This window comes from Metopolophium dirhodum, chromosome 4 (genome assembly GCF_019925205.1).
Source record: "Metopolophium dirhodum isolate CAU chromosome 4, ASM1992520v1, whole genome shotgun sequence".
Taxonomy (NCBI): domain Eukaryota; kingdom Metazoa; phylum Arthropoda; class Insecta; order Hemiptera; family Aphididae; genus Metopolophium; species Metopolophium dirhodum.
The window spans coordinates 26,053,393-26,073,441 of NC_083563.1; positions in this window are offsets into that span (position 1 = coordinate 26,053,393).

Here is a 20,049-nt window from a genome sequence, read left to right on the forward strand (position 1 = left end):
AATAAAATGGCCGCTAAGCTTTATAACGCGCGTAAATCATCGTATTATACGTTTAATATAATATTACGTGTTGTACCTATTATTGGCTGCGGCGATTATAATATATTGTTCGCGGGCCAGACACCGCCGCCGCCGCACCAGTTCTGACTGCTCGTCGTACCCGATTTTCGGCTATTGTGTGTGTGAATTTTTTTTTTACATTTCATTTCATGTCTCGTCGCCGACACTATATAATGCAATAATATTATAACCTACGCATTATATATATTAGCCGAACGGATTTAATAGTCCGTTGCAAATGTTTTAAGATTTATACTCATTTTTATCGCGCATTGTATGGTATAATGAATTCTATACCGTATTTAATATTATATATAATACAATATGTATAGGTACTCATCTGGTACCAGTGGTACCTATGTGCGTATTTCTTTAAGCCACTTTGGGTTTTGCGGTGCTGTGGTTTTTGGATTGACGTCTCAATAAACAATCTATCCCCGTCGTACATCGAAATATAAACGTTACGTTTTTACCTATATATAAGTATACTGCAACATATATTCGTTGTACGACTTAATATATTTGTTCGTATTATACAATATATTGCAGGGTAAAGCTGTCCGGATACCTGCAAACTATAAATTTATATAGCAATAATTTAATAATAGGCAGGGCTAGATAGCCGATATGGCGATATTTATCGCATATAATATACCATACGCACGTTCATGTATAGTGCAAGCGGTATTATACTTACGTGTCTGTCGATAGTATTCTACTAAAATAGCACTAAACTACTACTAGTAACCATAGTATAAGGAATAAAAAGTATATGTTCAATGATAGGAGTGCATAATATGCAACCCCATAACGATAAACTCTAGCTGACGTCGCACCTATTTCATATCTTATGTAGAATGCAGTATGCGCGAAAATACAATGCAATGTACACGTACGAACTAGGACGAAAACCAGGACCATGTTGAGCATACATCTTCTTATATCATTATACTATGACTACTACTATTTTTTTTTACCTTATAGCATCGCCGGACTCGGGAGAGGACTGTCTTTGCTTTGCTTTCCCGCCGAGCCACCGTTTTTTTATTAATCTAAATAAGCTTTATACGTTTTACTTGTACCAAATGTTCAACATTGTACGTAAAATAAAATAATGAACAGCAAAACATCAGTATCGCAGGATCTTAATTTTAACAATATTGCACACGTCTATGCATCGCACCTGGAACGATCTTTAACCAATCAGCCATTGGTTTCTCAGACTTGGACTACTACTTCTACTACTACCGATAAGATAATAATACGTTTATGCGTATTTTAACACCAGTCGGAGAGTGTTAAGTACGTAATAATAATATAAACCAAACGAATACTTTATATTATAATAATATATAATATACGTATGGTCGACTTGGTCTGCAGAAGACCGAGCTGTATATATTTATACGACGATGCTACATACATTAGTGCTACGGATTGTATATTTATATGGTTCGGTAGGTATATAATATAATATATAATATTATATACATGAATAGTGAACACTCCATTTGATGTTCGACGCGGAGTTTTGCTGCTTATAGAAATCATTTTTTTTCCTCCTCGGTCCCGCGTGGCTGCAGTGTTTATTTATACCTCAGAGCGTTATAAATCACTGTGGGAAGTTTTACTCGTCCGTCGTGTTCTTCGTCAATTATTTCGGTTTTGCTCGTTAATGTAATAATGTGTTCATATAATATATCTCTGTAGGCGTAGATTATTACTTGTACACATAATGATGATATTATATAGGTACTATACAAATATATAATATATTATAATATAATATATATTGTTTAGTGCATTGTTTGGTGATTATGTTTTTTCTACAACGTGTGATTATTCTGTCTTTCGTCAACACGAAATGTGAAATCGACAACACGTAATAATTATTATCATCGCTATTATTATATTATGTAGGTATTATACTGTCCTAGAATATAAGAATTAATAATATACCTTCAGCGCTTCTACACTGGGCAAAATATTACGATTTGATTTTGATTCAAAAAAAAAAAAAAACATATATATATATATATATATAGGTACATCGTACATGATTCGAATCAGACATTTTAAAATAAATTTCCTACTTACTTTCTTTGGCTCAAGTACAGTTAGCCGCTGCACTGGCTGTTCCGTCAAATATTAAATGTACATAATATACACAGATATACCGTACAAAGTTCATACAATAGCTGTATAATTATTATTCGATAAGAACAATCGACTGAAAAAGAGAATTAGGTGGGCATTTTATTTAAATTGTACATTATTTATGGTTTATGTTTTATCGTTAAACATAAACGTTCGATTAACACGCTAATTATATATCTATCAAGACTCTATAATTATTGTTTTTATGAGTTGGAACATAAAAATTAAAACTCACTATATAATATAATATATACCTATTATAGGAAAACATTATGTTAATGATTTGTGTATAATTGTAGGTACCTATACTTCTTATCCGTGACAAATCTTAAAAGTATTGGTTTAAAAAAATATATTCTTAATTAGATGCAATTCAGAATAACGTCCTGCTACATTATGCGGTTATAACGCGTGGCCTTAACGCCAGAATTGGTTTATGTAAAAAAAAAAAAAATCGTTCTGAAAAACGTTTTACTAATTATTTTATCCCATTGAGTAGGTCTCTAGTTTATTACGACGTCGTCGGCCAGACGGACGGGTTTAACATTGAAACTTATATAATATGTATAATATATTGAAATTTAAAATACATAAGTAGTATAATACATTACCTATATATTAAACGCCTAATAGCCTCAAACACAATTTCTACGTACAACAGCAATTAAACAATATATTATATAATTCCATGCCTATTACACATTATATACAGACGACGATGATGTGTATACACAGATAGGAGGTACCTTCCCAAAATATGTTAATATATTATTGTTGTGTCCAGTGTCCACAATCAACACATTAACCGGAGTGTTGCATTATAATGCCGGCTTGCACGATTACACCGATTTTGGTTGGACAATTTTTTGGGGATTTCACCGCAGTTGACGTTAATGCTAATTGATAGCCGCAACTCCGTAATGAAATACGATATGCCGCTACTTAACATATTATAAGTCTGTATACTCTTGTAGTGTAGTCCGCGAGGGGGTAATAAAATACGTCTGACCGAAAAATCCTCTTGGGTTCAACTAACCGTATGACTCGGTGAAGTCTATCGGACGAATTTCGAGTTTTCGGACAAAATGCACGTAAGCAAGTTTAAACCGTATAGAGTTAATTTTAATTTTGAAATCGCGTTCGAAAGCCGACATTAATATATTATTATATTACGAATACCTATTCAAGTATATAATATAATACAAGTGTATACACTATACAGTGTACTATAGTGGTGTGTTGTATAATATTTTATTGGGCATATGCATATTCTGTGTGCCGGTATAACGACGGCGCAAGCAAGCGTTAATCGATCGTAGATTTTATTTCAATATCTTCAAACACTGCTGGAAAACTGTCGTCAAATAAGTAATACTTAACGTCAAATTTGTCCGGGGAACTCAATATTTTTTTTGCCGATTGTAAAATATACGTCTTACACAACACTTATAACTTATATGTTGCTTATATTTATTCATTTAATTTAATTTTTAGAGTTTATACAACTACTATACTATTATGGTACCTATCTACATTAGGTATCAATTTTATTTATTTTATATTATAATGAAGTTCGTAATATATATATGGTTCGTATACATCGTATATAATGTGGTATGGTAAATTATTATTTTATGTTTAAAACCACCTGAAAAAGATTTCAGAAGATATAGATTTTTATAGTTTTGTACCATTAAAAATTGTTTATAAAATATTGTATTCATGTGTAATCGATTTTTAACTGTTATTTATTATTGACAAATTCTATCATTATTTTACTTATATAATATATACACTCTTCTGAAAAAAGAGATTTTAATTAAAATATCGAAAAAGATTAAAAGATATATTATATATCCTTCGGAAGTAAAAAAAAAATAAAATACCTAAGAATAAACTAATATAGTTAATTGAAAAATAAACATTATTATTTATTATTGTGGTAGTTTTTTTTTTAAAAAGACGCTAAGAATGTAACAATTTGATCGTTATTTAGACGAGTTAATGATTCAACGAGGCTGAACAAACAAACCCATAAAAATCCTTTTCCCACTAATTTGCATAACACGTTTTTTTTCTTCAAAATAGCATCAATTTGTAGAGAAAACCGATTATTTTGATTATTATTGAGGTTTAAATTTTATGATCTTTTTCACGTCTAATTTTTGGGGTGGGCTAACGGACGGACGAGATTCAGAATGCGACCGGTCGCGCATTAAAGTCTTCGGCGTGAAAAGAAGCACTGAACAACTATAAATATAATATTATAGGTAGAGACATAATGCGCTGAACTAGAGGTGAATTTTCTACTAAAACTCGCTTGAATGTTTGATAATTAATCGGGTTTAAACTTATTTATGGCATGCGTGAGGTGTACCAAATTAAATTATACGAATAGGTTTATGTACATAGGTTAGAACACATAATAATATATAGACGAACTCAACTGCGGTATAATATAGAGTCAATAATACCTATAGATTGTTTTTATTAAATTGTATTACCATTTCTCTTTATAAGCATCCGAGTGATTTTATACATATTATTGGCACGGGACAATAAAAAAGCGTTATAAATACTAAACAAAACAAAAAAAAAAAATAAAAAACCGTCGCAGCGAAAACCGCAGGACTCGTTTCCACGCGGCGAAAGGGTTGTAAGAGCAGCTATAAAAACGAGAAAGATATCGTACAACATTCTGCCTATATATTATTATTATTATTATTATTGTATAGGTACGTGTGTATATAGCGGCTTGCGTTAAAACCACAACAAGCCGGCAAACGAAAATATAAAATGGTAATGATCAATTGAGCTGTCAATAATATCCTCACAATAGTAATAATATAATTTACGACAGCAAATATATTATATAATTTAATATGCCCAATGCCAACGCGTATACTTACTCGTATATCCGCACTGTTTTAACAATAATATAATAAACGGCGTAGGTATATTCAAGGGATACCTACTCGGAAACAAAAAACGAAAAAAAAAACCCATTGAACGCGTGTACGGTCCGCGGCGTGTCTCAGCGTGATTTTATTATGTTGTTATTTATGCTATTATATATATATATTATAATATTAGCGGGCGATCGACAGCCAGCCCGCGAAATCTCTACGGGTGCCCAAGTATTGTTTTGCCAGATTTCTTCGACAATTATTTGATTGTCCCTTTTGTTTTTCGATCAACAAGTCGGTACACATTCGATTAAAATTATTAAATATCTCACGCTCGGTTTGCCGCGCGCGTATATAATTTTTAAAACCAGATAATAATAATAAACACAACATTATAATACGCATGACAATACAGACACAACAGAATTAAAAAAAAAGAAAAACGGTTATAGATTTCATCAGTTCATTATTCACACTCTCTCACACACACTCACACTCACACATTAAGTCTCATTTATTGCGCAATTGTTTTTTTGTACAATATATAGCGGTTTAGCTTAACATAATAGGAAATTATTGCATCGACCGTAATTTATATACTTTCTCAATATCATACTTGCCGAAGAACTTCAGTATTGTGTTTGCACATTATATTAACTTTTAAAAATATGCAAATATTAAGTTATAATTATTACAGTGTACTCTCGGTAACTGGAAGCTCACGGGAAAAAAAAAATTCCACTTACTAAAAATTTCAAGTTATCAAAATTATTTGAAGGGAAATTTTATTTGTTCGAGACGTCGAGAATTTCGAGTTATCAAGGTTCGAGTTACCGAAAGTACACTGTATAATATCTTAAAATATACTGATGTGCGATTAATGGAATGATTCCTCACCATGCAAAATTTAATATATTATCACTTATTATGTACATACAGATTTTTTTTGCAACCATATTATTGTGCATATTATATAGATTGATACATTATTTTAAATAGGTATCTAATAATAATTTTAACATTTCTTGACTTTTATACATAATATTAAGCTCAGAGGCACTTGTGTAGTATAGAGGCTAATCATAGAGGGGCGCCAATTTTAAATTTTAAACTCTTAAAGCATATAGCATAGCTTATATTATGTGGTGCCCCGGGTTACATAATTTGTAGATCCAGTACTGATAATTTGCCCTATTTTTATTTCTGAATATTTGAACGAAATTAAAATAATATCATATTTTGGTCGATTATATAGTAATATAATAAAGTGTTGAATTTAAAGTGTATGAAAACACGAGATTATTGTTTCTAATTTTATTATGATTATGTTAACGCGAGTATGTTTTATCTATCTCGCGAGGCATAGACAAACCGCATTTACGCAAAATTGTTTGTTTATGTTTTAAGTTATCTAAGAGTAAAATCATCTAATACATAAATGATTGAGATTAATATTTTTGAGGGTATTGTCTCAAAACAATATTTAATATATATTTAAATTTATGACATTTATTTTTTATTTATAAAATCAAATATAAAGTCAATAATAATACCTACTATTCAAACCCGTTAAACTGATATGTGAAACTCTCAAAAATGTTATCCTCTATAGTGTTTGTAATAGGTGATTTTACTCTGAGATGATTCAAAAATCACAAAAAAAACGATTTTATGTGAATGATGCGATTAATCTACGTAGGTCTCAGAGAGAAAACCAAATTACGCTGACATCCTCTAAACTTTTTTTTTTATAAACACATATAATATGTATTCGGATCGTATTATTTCAGATTATATTGGTTCATAAGACGTCCAATTATTTTTATTATTCGGGAATATTTATTCGATAACACTTTAAACTGTTCATAGTATAGGTACACAGTTTTAGATATTATAATAATTCTAATGTTTCTAAATTAATTAGTTAAATACCTTAAAATCATGTTCTGTGCTACTTTTTTTAGTTGTATTGAATTCTACTACTCTAGGTGATGATATCTTGATTTGACAACATAACATTATGTTTAAAAAATAAATTAATAATAATGGTACCTGGTTTTTGTATAGCGTTGGTATCAAAAAAATCTAGATACTGCCACACTGGTGAATGGTTAAATATGTTTATAGATTGCTAACTGTGAGTATAATACGAGTATTATAAGGTCTTTCGGTGTATAATAGTTTTTTGCTAGTCTTCTTCAGAATTTAGGGAATGTTAAGAACGAACCATTCAGTATTTCAGTGTAAGTTTAATTAAGACATAAAATATAAATATGTATTTTTATCATATACGATTATTTCATTAAATATTCAGTTATTCGTCGAGATTAAAATTTTAAATATTATGATTGTTTAAATCAGATTAAAAATCTTATACCGCCACATTGTGCTGTACACATTCAGTTTATGTTTAAAACTGTTCGCCTTCTTTAAAAATTCCTGAAAAATCATATGATAAGTTCCATGTATCTATTGTTGGGTGCATACAAGATACAACCATATTTTTGTTAGTAGAACTCGTTTTTTTTTCAGTGTTCGTAATTTAAGTTACCGTCGTCAACTTACTATTATACATAAAATCATCAAGTGAAATTCACCTATAAATATTAATCAATTATGCAGTGTTTGAAATGATTAGTATTAGTACAGTATTACCGAAATAATGAATGTTATTCCACTTATTCGTGAGTAGGTATAGCTAAGCATTGTCCCATATTATATTAACTAAGTCTTTATATTATATAGGTACTTAATGTTGGTATCTTGCACAACGAGACATTTTTTGTCTAAATGTGGTGTCAAGTATGAGTCATGTCTTTTGGGTAGCTTATTTTTTAGTTTTTCCATACCTATATATTTAGTACCTACTACTGACCTAAAGTATAAATTGTGGAGATTTTTGATTTATGTGTAGACTATCAATTTAACTGTTGTCATGCATATTATAATATGTAACTTTAAAGAGCCGATATCAAATTATTTGTTTTATAAGAAAATAATATTGAATTCCTTACACAGTGTTTGTACATAATGTATTAAAAAAAGTTCATATTATTTCATTCGTCCGTTGAGAATTGTTTCTCGTGTTCAGTGTTGTTGCAAATGAAATCTTGTATAATCAATGTTAGTATATAATATTATATTGTTTTTCTAGTAGTTTGTAACTGGAAATAATATTGTTACGTATTTTTTTTTAGATTGAAGACAATTATACTGAGAAACTAACAAAAAAATGACTAGCATGAAAAATATTCTCATTATAATATCAGTTTTAGTATTAGTATTATGTTATCACTCAGTGAAGGATATTCACAAAATTCAAAATTATACCATGCCATCGGAAAGCATTTTTGAAAAGACAAAAATCCTACTAATTCAATCAGCCGCAAGAATTCAGTCAGTGGGTCAGTGTATTCCATATATGTAAATAATAACACAACCGTGGTCCATAAAAACAAAAGGGGGACGGAGTGGCCGAGCGGACTAAAGCATCGGTTACGACGCGCACCGACGCCGGTTCAAAACCCGGCCACGGGTGGCACTTCTCTTCGGGCAGTCACGGTGTCTGAGAGAGAGAGAGACCGCCATCCCCCTCCCGGGCACGGCAGATACCTACGGATGTCCACAAGAAAATTCTGCCAAATTAACAAACTCACACGTTTAAACCTACAGTACCTACCCACCTCCTATAGTTTCCGCGGGTTAATTAATCATAAAAAAAAAAATACAAAACAAAACGGGAAACTAGACATGACAAGGCTCAATAACCGCAGCTCATTGAGTCATGCCATCCGGTGAGTTGTGAAGACTAGTAGAATATAGTTTACATACTTACATATATCTATCCGTACATACATATATACATACCATACATATATACATACATATATACATACATATATACACACAGTGTTGGGAATAGATAACTAAAATAATATCTAGATAAAGATATTAGATTATTGAAAGGAATTTTTCTAGATAAAAAAAATAGATAACCATTTTTTTGTATTTTTTTACACTTGATATAAACTATGTATAGTGGCTTAGCCAGAAATCTGTCATGGGACGACCACTATATTAAGGGTAGTGGCCGAAATACGCCACTGGGATGTTGGGTATAACGATTTATCAATATTTTTTTACACAATTAATCTTATCCTTTTAAAAATCAAAAACTGTGGTCTGTGGTATACATTTTACTTGCATTATTATAACTTTTTAATGCTTTTACTCAAATTCAATAAATATACCTGGGTATATACTTAGATAATACTTCTTATAGTAAAATAAAATAACATTAAATACCTTGTTTTTAAACAACAAAATGTATGTCAAGTTTAGTTTTAATTTGTATTAAGACATTAAGAATAATAAGAACACATTTAGAATTTAAGAATACATTTAAGTAGATACGTTCAAATTTTTAAAATAAAATATCTTAATGTTATCCAGTAATAAATTAAAATATATTATAATACAAATATTGGTTAGGTTACAAGAACACAAGATAATGGCAAGGACAGTTACTAGTCGCGTTGACATGTTGTATTGTGTTTTGATAATCTGGTCATAAAATATAAACTCTGAAGTATAAGATATTTATATTACAATAAATAATGTCTGTATAATGGTAATAGAATTGACATCGGGAATGACGCGAATACTGCAGTGGGATGTCAACTAACAACCACCAACAACCCACCACCGATTTGAATCATCTTACAATAAATTCATTTCATCACGATTTAAACTAGAAAATTATTTTTAATAATTTAAAAATGTGTTCATTGCTATTTCCAATTTAAATTTAATTAGGGAAACATCAATTTATTTCAAATTTTTATACTATTATACATTTTACTTCTTTTATAACGAATACAATTAATTTAAAGAAACATAATAGTGTTTTATTTTTTTTTTTGACATTGCTGACTAGCAGATAAAAAGATGCAAACACTATTTTTGTCGCAGCCAATTGAAGTCCTTGGGTAAATAACTTGGAGGTTATAGTATCGTTTTTTTAAGACTTCAACTGCATGGTAATTAGCTGGTTTTTACTGTGGACAATATTCCACACCATTATTTTCAACTTGCAGTTCACTATATCACACGAGAGGTTCAAAAATAAACCATAAAATGAACTTCGTTTTTCTGACACCCGGCAACCCAATTCGGTTGGTACGCGTTTTTTTATGTGAGGCAGTGATCGTCACAAAGAACCCGGATGGTCACCCATCTGGGAGCCTGATCGACCGCTGCACACATTACTATATTAGTGACTGCATCCAATCACCGCACTTCGCCAGGTTACCATAAAATGAACTCTAATATACCATCCACGTTAAATTGTATATTATAGGTTTATATATTTACGAGTTTAAATTCTTGCCAAATGTATTATAATATGTAGCATTTGACGTATTAACGAATTGTATACAATTGTACAATCCTTAATATATTAAGAGTACTGAGTAGTAAAATGTATAAAGGTATATACAGATTAATGTAAATTGAATCATTTGTTGGTCATTGATAAAATCAAATATTTAAGTAACATGATTGTCATATTTAAAAGGTGATTTTGAAATCATTTAATATAGATAATTGTATATTTTAGAAAATTAAGGTTTCAGAAATATAGTAAAAATATTTGGACTACGTTATATTATTTGGAATTAGTTTAACCATTTATTAGTCATAGAAATAAATTAGGTAGGATCATAGTTAAATACAATTTTAATGTTTAGAAAATCATGTAAACATTCACATTAATAATTATGTATATTCTTAAAACGTATCTACTATATAGAGTGTGACGGTATATATGAAAAAAAAAATTTAATTAATATGTCCATTCATGTTCAATTACACCTAATAATCGCTACCTAGAGATCAAATGTGTGTACCGATTTTATTAGGTATTTTTTCATTGGCCAACATTTTTAAAAACCCAAATTATATAGATTTATTAAAAATTTGAAATATACAAATAGTATGTATTATAATAATTAAAATATATCAAATGTTTGTTACCAAATGAATTCATTTATTTTTTCCATTATTATGTTGTGTTTTTTATGTATTATGAATTTTTTTTCTTTTTTGTTATTATGTTTGTGTTTTTATAATATATTTATATATTACTAGCTGATCCCGTGCACGTCGTTGCCGTTAAATGTATCAACTCGATATGACTCAAATTTTGTTTAATTCGTTATTTATTAAATATATATAAATATTTATTTATTTGGTGTATGGTGTTCAAGATTTATCTTAACTTTTCCGTTGCCCGAATAAAAATTCTGATTCGCAGCAGTACATCATCAAGTAGGCAGCGTACAATAACAAATCGTCGATGTAACGAATCATTTTGGCAACCATTAATAAACAAAAATTTCCATCTGAAATCTCAAAATTCCCGTCTTAGCACCTCCCGGTTGATCCTCTCCCTTTTGAAATAAACCTATCTTTTAAGTTCGGCCAAATTACACACATTGTAAAAATTTCATCAAGATCGGTCCAGTAGTTTCGGAGTTTATTCCGGACGAAGACGTGACACGGTATTTTTATATATGAGATATTAGCACTATTATTATTGGCATTTTATAAAAACGGACTCTATAAGAAGATGAATATGTGTTCTAATATTTACTACGATAACTATATTATAGTATTATACAATATACCATACACTTATAAACAACCTATAGGTGGTCTTAGGATTTGAATTTTGAAAGTAGTCTAGTCTAGTACACATTTTAAACATAATATAACGAGCCCATGGTTGATGGGCCTTTCGCTGATAAATTATTTAACTAAAAGCTGTTTTTGAATAAATCGGGCTTATTAAATCTATCCTAAGTGCACCTATAATTGTATAACTAATTTTAATTACTGCGATCTAAACTACGACCTGCAGCCACATCTTAATTGGTTGACGGAATATCACTTCACGCGTGAAACTTAGCACGCTAAGTACTGTATTGGCAGCTATTTTAAGTCGAGGAAAAATAATTCAATTAATTGAGAACATTGATTTGATTTACTTTACTTTAAACACTATATATTATAATAAATAACAAACTTTAAAAACGTCAAAGGCTTATTGGATACAATCATTAAAACGATTTACTGTCGAAATATTACAATATAAATAAACTAATTCTATTCGATTAAACAGTGTATAATATACTATATAGGCACAATCGTCGTCAACAATAAACAATACTAGCCAACACAGTAGGTACAATATCAATTTTATATACGACATAGTTTATACGTCATAATAATATAATAATAATAATAATGATAATAATAATAATAAAAAGGTGGATAAGTGGATGTCGCTCTGCTGTACAGTAGGTTACAAGTGGGTCACTGTAATGGATGGTGTTAAATTTGAATTCAATGATATAATATCATTGTATAAGAAAAACGATTCTGAGCGAAAACTGTCAGTCAGCCTATGATTTTACCAAGTATATTTTGATGATATTATTGTGAATAAAGTAATTTATATATAACCTATTTACGTGGAGCCTTGTTTTAAATTTTCAATCCTTAGCCATAAAAGTTAAAAATTTATAAATTTTTTTAACCACAAAATAATTAATAAATTATAAATTTGATAAATGTTGTCAAAATTTGAACTTTAAATGCTTATAAAAAAAAATTGTGCATATGTATTTTTAATATTTTTCAACTGCTATTAGAACGATGTATCAGGAGCCTTATATTAAATTTTCACGCTTTTTTACCCAACAAATAAAAATTTATTGATATTTATAGAAAAAAAAACTAAAAAAATTGAAAACTGACAATGTCCGTAAACAGCTCAAAAAGAGTCAAAATATTTTCAACATTTTATGGTGTATAGAAAATGCTAATATAAACATTCAGTGAAATTTTCAAGTATCTACAGTCATTCGTTTTTTAATTACAATAAAATAAGAAAATTGTTACATGAGAAATCGAGTAAATATCAAATGTTGTAAAAATATAAATTTCAGACGCTCATAAAAATTTAAATTAAGTTTCTTCTAGACATTTTTTTTTTTGATAAAGGTAGACAAACTTATGAGTAATCTTATATTACATTTTCAAATCTTAGATTTAAAAAGAAAAATTTTTATGAATTCTCATCAAAATAATTTGGTATTTTTCGTGATTATTCCGTATTTTGTCAAAATTTGAACTTTAAATGCTTATAATTAAAAACTGTGACTAAGGATTTTTAATTTTTTTCATCTGCCTTTGAAACAATAACCTAGGAGCCTTCTATTAAATTTTCAAGCTTTTTTACTCAACAGATAAAATTTTATTGATAATTATAGAAAAAAAAACTAAAAAAATTGAAAACTGACAATGGCCATAAACAGCTCAAAAAGAGTCAAAATATTTTGTAAATTTTATGGTGTATAGAAAATTCTAATATAAACATTCAGTCAAAATTTCATGTCCCTACGGTCATTTGTTTTAGAGTTACACCAAAAACCAAAATCGATTTTCTCGAAAACAGATTTTGCGTAAAAATTCCCGTTTTTCCTTAATTTTTCTTTTGTTTTTCACTTCGCTTGTGAAAACTACTGGGAAATTTTTACTTTTGACCCCCCAAAGTACCAACTAGATTCACTTTCCTATCAGAAAAGTTACTATTGAAGAAAATCCAAGCACTTTTACTGTCCTAAAAGGTGATGACAGACACAAAAATTAAAATCTAAAATTAATAATATATAACGTCATTGAAGTAGGTATATTGTGTGGCAAGGACTGGAAGGAAGTGAGTAATTTCAGTCGCGGGCGACGTGTGTAGCGAGCGTCAGCCGAGGGCCGCATTTCACTAAATACTGAAATTGCCTTCCCGCACGAGCCACACACACACTAATTTTTGTTACGCGTCCATCGATAACGGCAAAAGTAATGTACTATGCACTGTGCAGGGATCTATGCAACAACCAGACTATTCTACGAAAACAATTTTATGAAACAAAATTGTTTGCTCGTCATGCAGGGAGGTTATAATATGAAAATAAGATGTAACCTAAAGTTTATGTTTTGTAAGGACCGTGGTATAGATTTCAGTGTTGCCCCAATAACTTATTCCAGAGACGGGGTAACATTTTTTTTATCCCCAATGATTTTTCGTCAGCATGTAATATATGCTGTATACAGTAATTGTTCTCTTTTATTTTCGAAATGATTTATTTTACACAACATGCGATTTTTCTACAACACCGCAGCTATATATCTACGTATTTATTTACATTATTTATCAATAGATCAAAAATTATAATATGCATATTATGAATGGTAGGTATACATCATGATCACACGCCACCGTTATTACAATAGGCACAGACTATCTACCAATTCATATACGCCGACCTCAAACCGTTCGATATATTATATTATGTGTATAGATTAATTCGTCTACAACAGTATACGCAGAATTCCACTATAATGCATTTTTTATAACATTAATACTATTATCATATTATAAACTGTCGTGTTTTTCTACTGCCACAGTCGATCAGTAATGCAGGTAACATTAAATTAACACCACAGCCCACAATAAATTTTGGAATACTGACTACCAAGATTACCCATATTTTATCACTACTTGGAATGTATTCATACTATTGAAAAGTAGTACTATATATTTTCTATTTTTATGTATAACGTATGAATGATGAGAGTCAGTGATTCGTGGCGTGGCGTGCATATAAGCAGTGAAGCGTTGCTTACACTTAAGTCGTAAAACTTTGTAGTTAATAATTTAGATAAAAATAAAAAATACTAGTGGACTGTTAATAGTTAATGATTTTATGATTAATAAATAAATATTGAAATAACACACTATTTTACAATGATTGTTTTTGGGTGTTACTATACGACGGGGGAACCAGAACCTACCAAAACATACTCTTAAGAAGAATATGATAGGAAATAGGATAGAGAGAGAGAGTTAGAGTCGTATTCGAAGAAATATTTGGAATGTAGGAATGTTTATAGCTGGAGGTATATTTTTGTGGATGATGTTGGAACATATATGACTAATGTGTTGACGAAGTTCGCATAGTTGTCCGATGAGGAGCGTGCAAGCAACGAGCGAGATACTCATAATTATTTCTATGTACATATTTCTATTTATTATATTATATAAATCGTGCTATAAATTATAATCACATTATTTATTAAATTTAAAAAAAAATAGTTATTACTTATTACAAAGAAATCGTCAATTGATAACGCTTTCTATTCTCTTGTAGTCGTGTCTGTCTCTAATTTATTGGCAATACAACGCGTTTGTGTTTGTATACACGTGCGTATTCATCAAAAGTCATAACCAGCTATAGGGCTTATTAGTTCATTCATATTGAAATTGGCTAAATATACATATGTATATGGTTCAGAAGTTACTGAAATATGCAGTTTATTTGTTTATAATATACTCAATTAAATAACTGTCAGAAAAAATTAATTTACATAACTTTGGGACACATGTCTATCGACTATCAATCGACTGATGAATACAATTTTTTTAAATACAAAAATAGCTCGTCTTCAGTTGTATGCACTTTTTTTTTTTTACAAATGCATACCAATATATTTTGAAAACAAGATATTGCTAAAAAAAAAAATACGTACATTGTCTACAGTAAATAAAACAATATAAATGTAAAAAAAGTCAAAACAAGCAAAATACAATATTTCACATAAGTATATTAACCGTATATATTATATTATGTCACCCGCAACATCTTTAAACACGGCGACTTAGTAAGATGTAAATTATATGAATATATGATGCAATATTGCATAATTATGTATACTCAAGAGTCCTATTCAGATCATAACAATATATTAAAATACACAACTCGCGTATCGATTACAGACCTTGGTCGGCGTAAATATTACCGACTTCCGCGGTAATGTTATTCGTAGGTGTTATATTATTCTCGGTCGATTTTCGTACGATACAAGCACATAACGTTATAATATTATGTTTTACTCGATTTTTCGAGCACCGGTGCTAAAGGGTTTACCGCGCGTGATGTTACAATATAATATTATACGGCACTCACAAAAATGTACACACACACACACACACACACACACACACACACACACACACACACACACACAACACGCATAGGGAACGTCCCAGCAGAACGAACCGATATAATATGCGTACATGTGTAATATATAATATTATTATTATTACTAACATATACAGCTGCAGAGCAGTGTGCGTTTCTAACGAGATTTGGGTGGAGGTGCGGTTGAAAATTTTACGGGGCCCGTTTCACGTGTCATTTTATTTACACTTGACCGATGCCGCTCGCATGTCGCCGTCGTCCCCACGACGATAATAATAGTAATGGTAATAAAAACGTTATAAGAGGAGGCCGTGCAAATTTTCGAAAAAAAAAAACAAAATAAAAAAAAAGAACGCATATAATAATATATTATACAACAATGCGGCGGCGGCGGCGTATGTACACGAGGTATTTGGCGATCGATAATCTCGGAGATGACATGTGTTATAAAAATGGAATTTTTCGTAGCCTTTTGTTGTTTGCGGATCGCATGTACACACGCGCACACTCACACACACACACACACACACACACACACACACATATAAAATATATTATTTGCGTATAATACAACTGTATAGTATACGCTTTTCGTGTGTGTGTGTGTGTGTGTGTGTGTGTGTGTGTGTGTGTGTGTGTTTGAGATACGCCGAACCGATTGAAATCCGTACGCACACGGACGAAATGCCGCGCGCGCGGACAATGCGCTTAAACGGATAACCGCAATAATCATTGGATTCGATGTATCGAATAATGCCGGCACGAAATATAATATAATTTAATAATAAAAGAAAGAAACGAGCGTGTCGTACACAACGAGAAAGATCTTCTTCTTCTGATGCCGCGCATTTATACAGGGGTGAAAATGCGCGCGCGTTTGAATCGATCGACGCGCATACCGTTTAAACTTATATATATATATGCCCATTACCCAAGTACGAGTATGATCGTATGTATTGGAGGAGGTTATGGCATGATATTATTATGACGTATCCTGTATAATACGCATATTATCTGTTGATGTGCATGTAAAAATAATAATACTATATATTATACTGACGACGAAACGTGTTGGAAACGGTTCTAAAAGCGTAAAAAGCAGGGGCGCTGTACTTACAGATTTAAAATAAGACCTCTAATTTTTCAGCCAGACCAAATGTCGTCACAACCAGTAAGCCACGGGGCATCCGTGAAAAAATCTATCTAGCTTATTGTTACTTTATCGGTTTGAATACAATACCACAATCAGTGGCGTCCAATTGGGTGGGGGGCAGTGTGGGCATTTACCCCTCTTGTCATTTGCGGGCCACTGTTTGGTCGGATATGGGCTAGTTTTGGGGCTTCATATGGTAGCTAATAGGTAATATATTTAGCCTATTTAGATATCCTTTTACATATGTATTAATTATTTAGTCATTGATCATTTTTATCCCTCAAAAAAATGAGTTATTTATGCCTATGATAGTAATTATAGTAAGTATAAAATAAATATGTAACAAGGCTTTTTGTATTAAGATAAAAATGCAATTTTGTTATCATTACAATGTGACTGTTAGCGAGTGGTTTTTTTCAGTTTTACTAGGGGCCAGTCAAAAATTTTGCCTCCCCCCTCCCTCTCTCAAAAACTGAAATGACGCCACTGACTACAATAATAATTCACAAATGAGATAAATGTAGTACATTTAAAAATATTTAGATTCAGCTTATCAATAATATCATATTGAAAATGGAGATTTTAATACGATAATTGTACTTATCTACTTATTATCTAGAATCTAGATTCTAGAGACTAAGTATAATAATATGTAGGTACATTATAAACTATTAATGTGATTAAATTATTGAGTTGAATTATCATATAATTATGTCTTGACTAAATCTAATACAACACGTAAGATAGGTGAGTAAGTGAGTTTTATACTTTCATCCTTTATCATCATTTTTGTACCAGCGTATGTTTGTTTTAATGAATAAGGTACTATTTTGTATTTAGGTTTAGTAGAATTTCGTTATAAAATGCATACTTAAGGATGGATTTTAACAATCTATTAACACAATTTTTCACTCCTAACTTAAAATTTTGTGAATTAAACATTATAAGTGTTAAAAAGAGGTACATACTCAAATTTAAAATACCCGAGTCTAAAATACAATTAATTGAGTGTCGCGTTGTTTCTATAAATGCGATAAACGTTTTAATATAACAATATAAAGGTGTACCTACTTATATTATACCTACTACACAATATATTATAATAGAATCTAGGAAACAAATCCACGGAAAACAATACTGACCTAACCTAACCTAATCGAGACAGTAGTATAGATGTGTTCTGTAGTACATAGTAAGTACGAAACTACTCACACCGTCGCCATAGAGTTACAGAAGGAATATCGAACCTTTCATCGAACTATATGCAGCACACACGACCGTCGAACAGTGACATTTAACGGACCCATTATGACCATCATTTGGACCACGGACACCAATGTAACTGATTGTGTTATTATTGCCGATAGTGTTTTGTTCGAGCGTTTGCATGTTCGTAAAATAGTAGGTATGATACGTATTTTATTTTTCGATTAGTCGGCAAGCGATTTAGGGAGACGATAATTACGACGTTTGATCGCGGTGAAAAGGTAAACCGAAACGGAAACCGAATTATTGGTCTCGGGAACATTATATCTATAATATAGTGTATACCATATGTGCAGTAGCCATTACTATACAATATAATATTGTGTTGTACGTGATTATATATGGTCACATTTTATAACTACGAGCTGTATCTATATACTTAAAACATTATTATATTATACATATCGCAGCGGCATTGAAAAACATCAGAAAAAGCCGATCGCGTGTGGCGGCGTTATAGTTTATTACTACCTATAATAATATTATTGTAACAGAGCAGACAACCCCTGCGCGGGCGGTATCACCCACCTGTACATAGGTAGGTACAGTGAACGCGTCGCAGTGGCTGTTAAAACTAAAAAGTGGCGTGCCGAAACACGAGGTCCGAGTACCGGGCATGAGATGATGGTCATACCGCACGTACCTAGGTATATAATATACCATGTTATATTATTATTATATGTTGTCGTGTCAATCGAAGTGGAAATTTCGGTCGAACTGCAGCGGGAGACCATAACGATATTATAGGTGGTGTAACGCGGTGGGGTTGACGTGATTAGTGTTTCGGATACTAATCGTCGTGGTGTGTCTGTCGGGGTGCTGCAGCTCTGCACCGCCGTGGGTATTAAACACATATACCTACCTATATAATATAATATAATAATGCGAGATACGATGATATACCTAAACCAAATAATATACGGTATCCGACGCGTATAATATATAATATAATACACGCGCGGAGAAGATTTCGTCCGAATTGAGTTATTTAACGTGTGGTAATGTGGTATACTCGCGGGCTCGGCGCGGCGAGGGGGCGCGGAACTCGACTGCCGGACCGGGTAACCGGTGATTAGAGACCGGTATACTCGAGAGCCCTGTAATTATACCCGCAACCTAACCCGGTGTCCGACCTATATATATACGTATATACACACACGTACCTATATAAATATAACGCTATCTCGCGCGCGCGCCCGCGCTACACACACATACACAATGTAATTATTTTTATACCTTGTAAATTGGAGTGTCAGCCGCTTGTGAGGAACGCGCAAACCGCGCCGCGTTCGTGTATGATATTATCATCGTATAATATTATAATCGTATGCACAAATCATCCGTTTAAGCACACACAATCAGTTATATATATGTGTGCCGCAGCCTGCACGGTCTCTCGCACTCACTT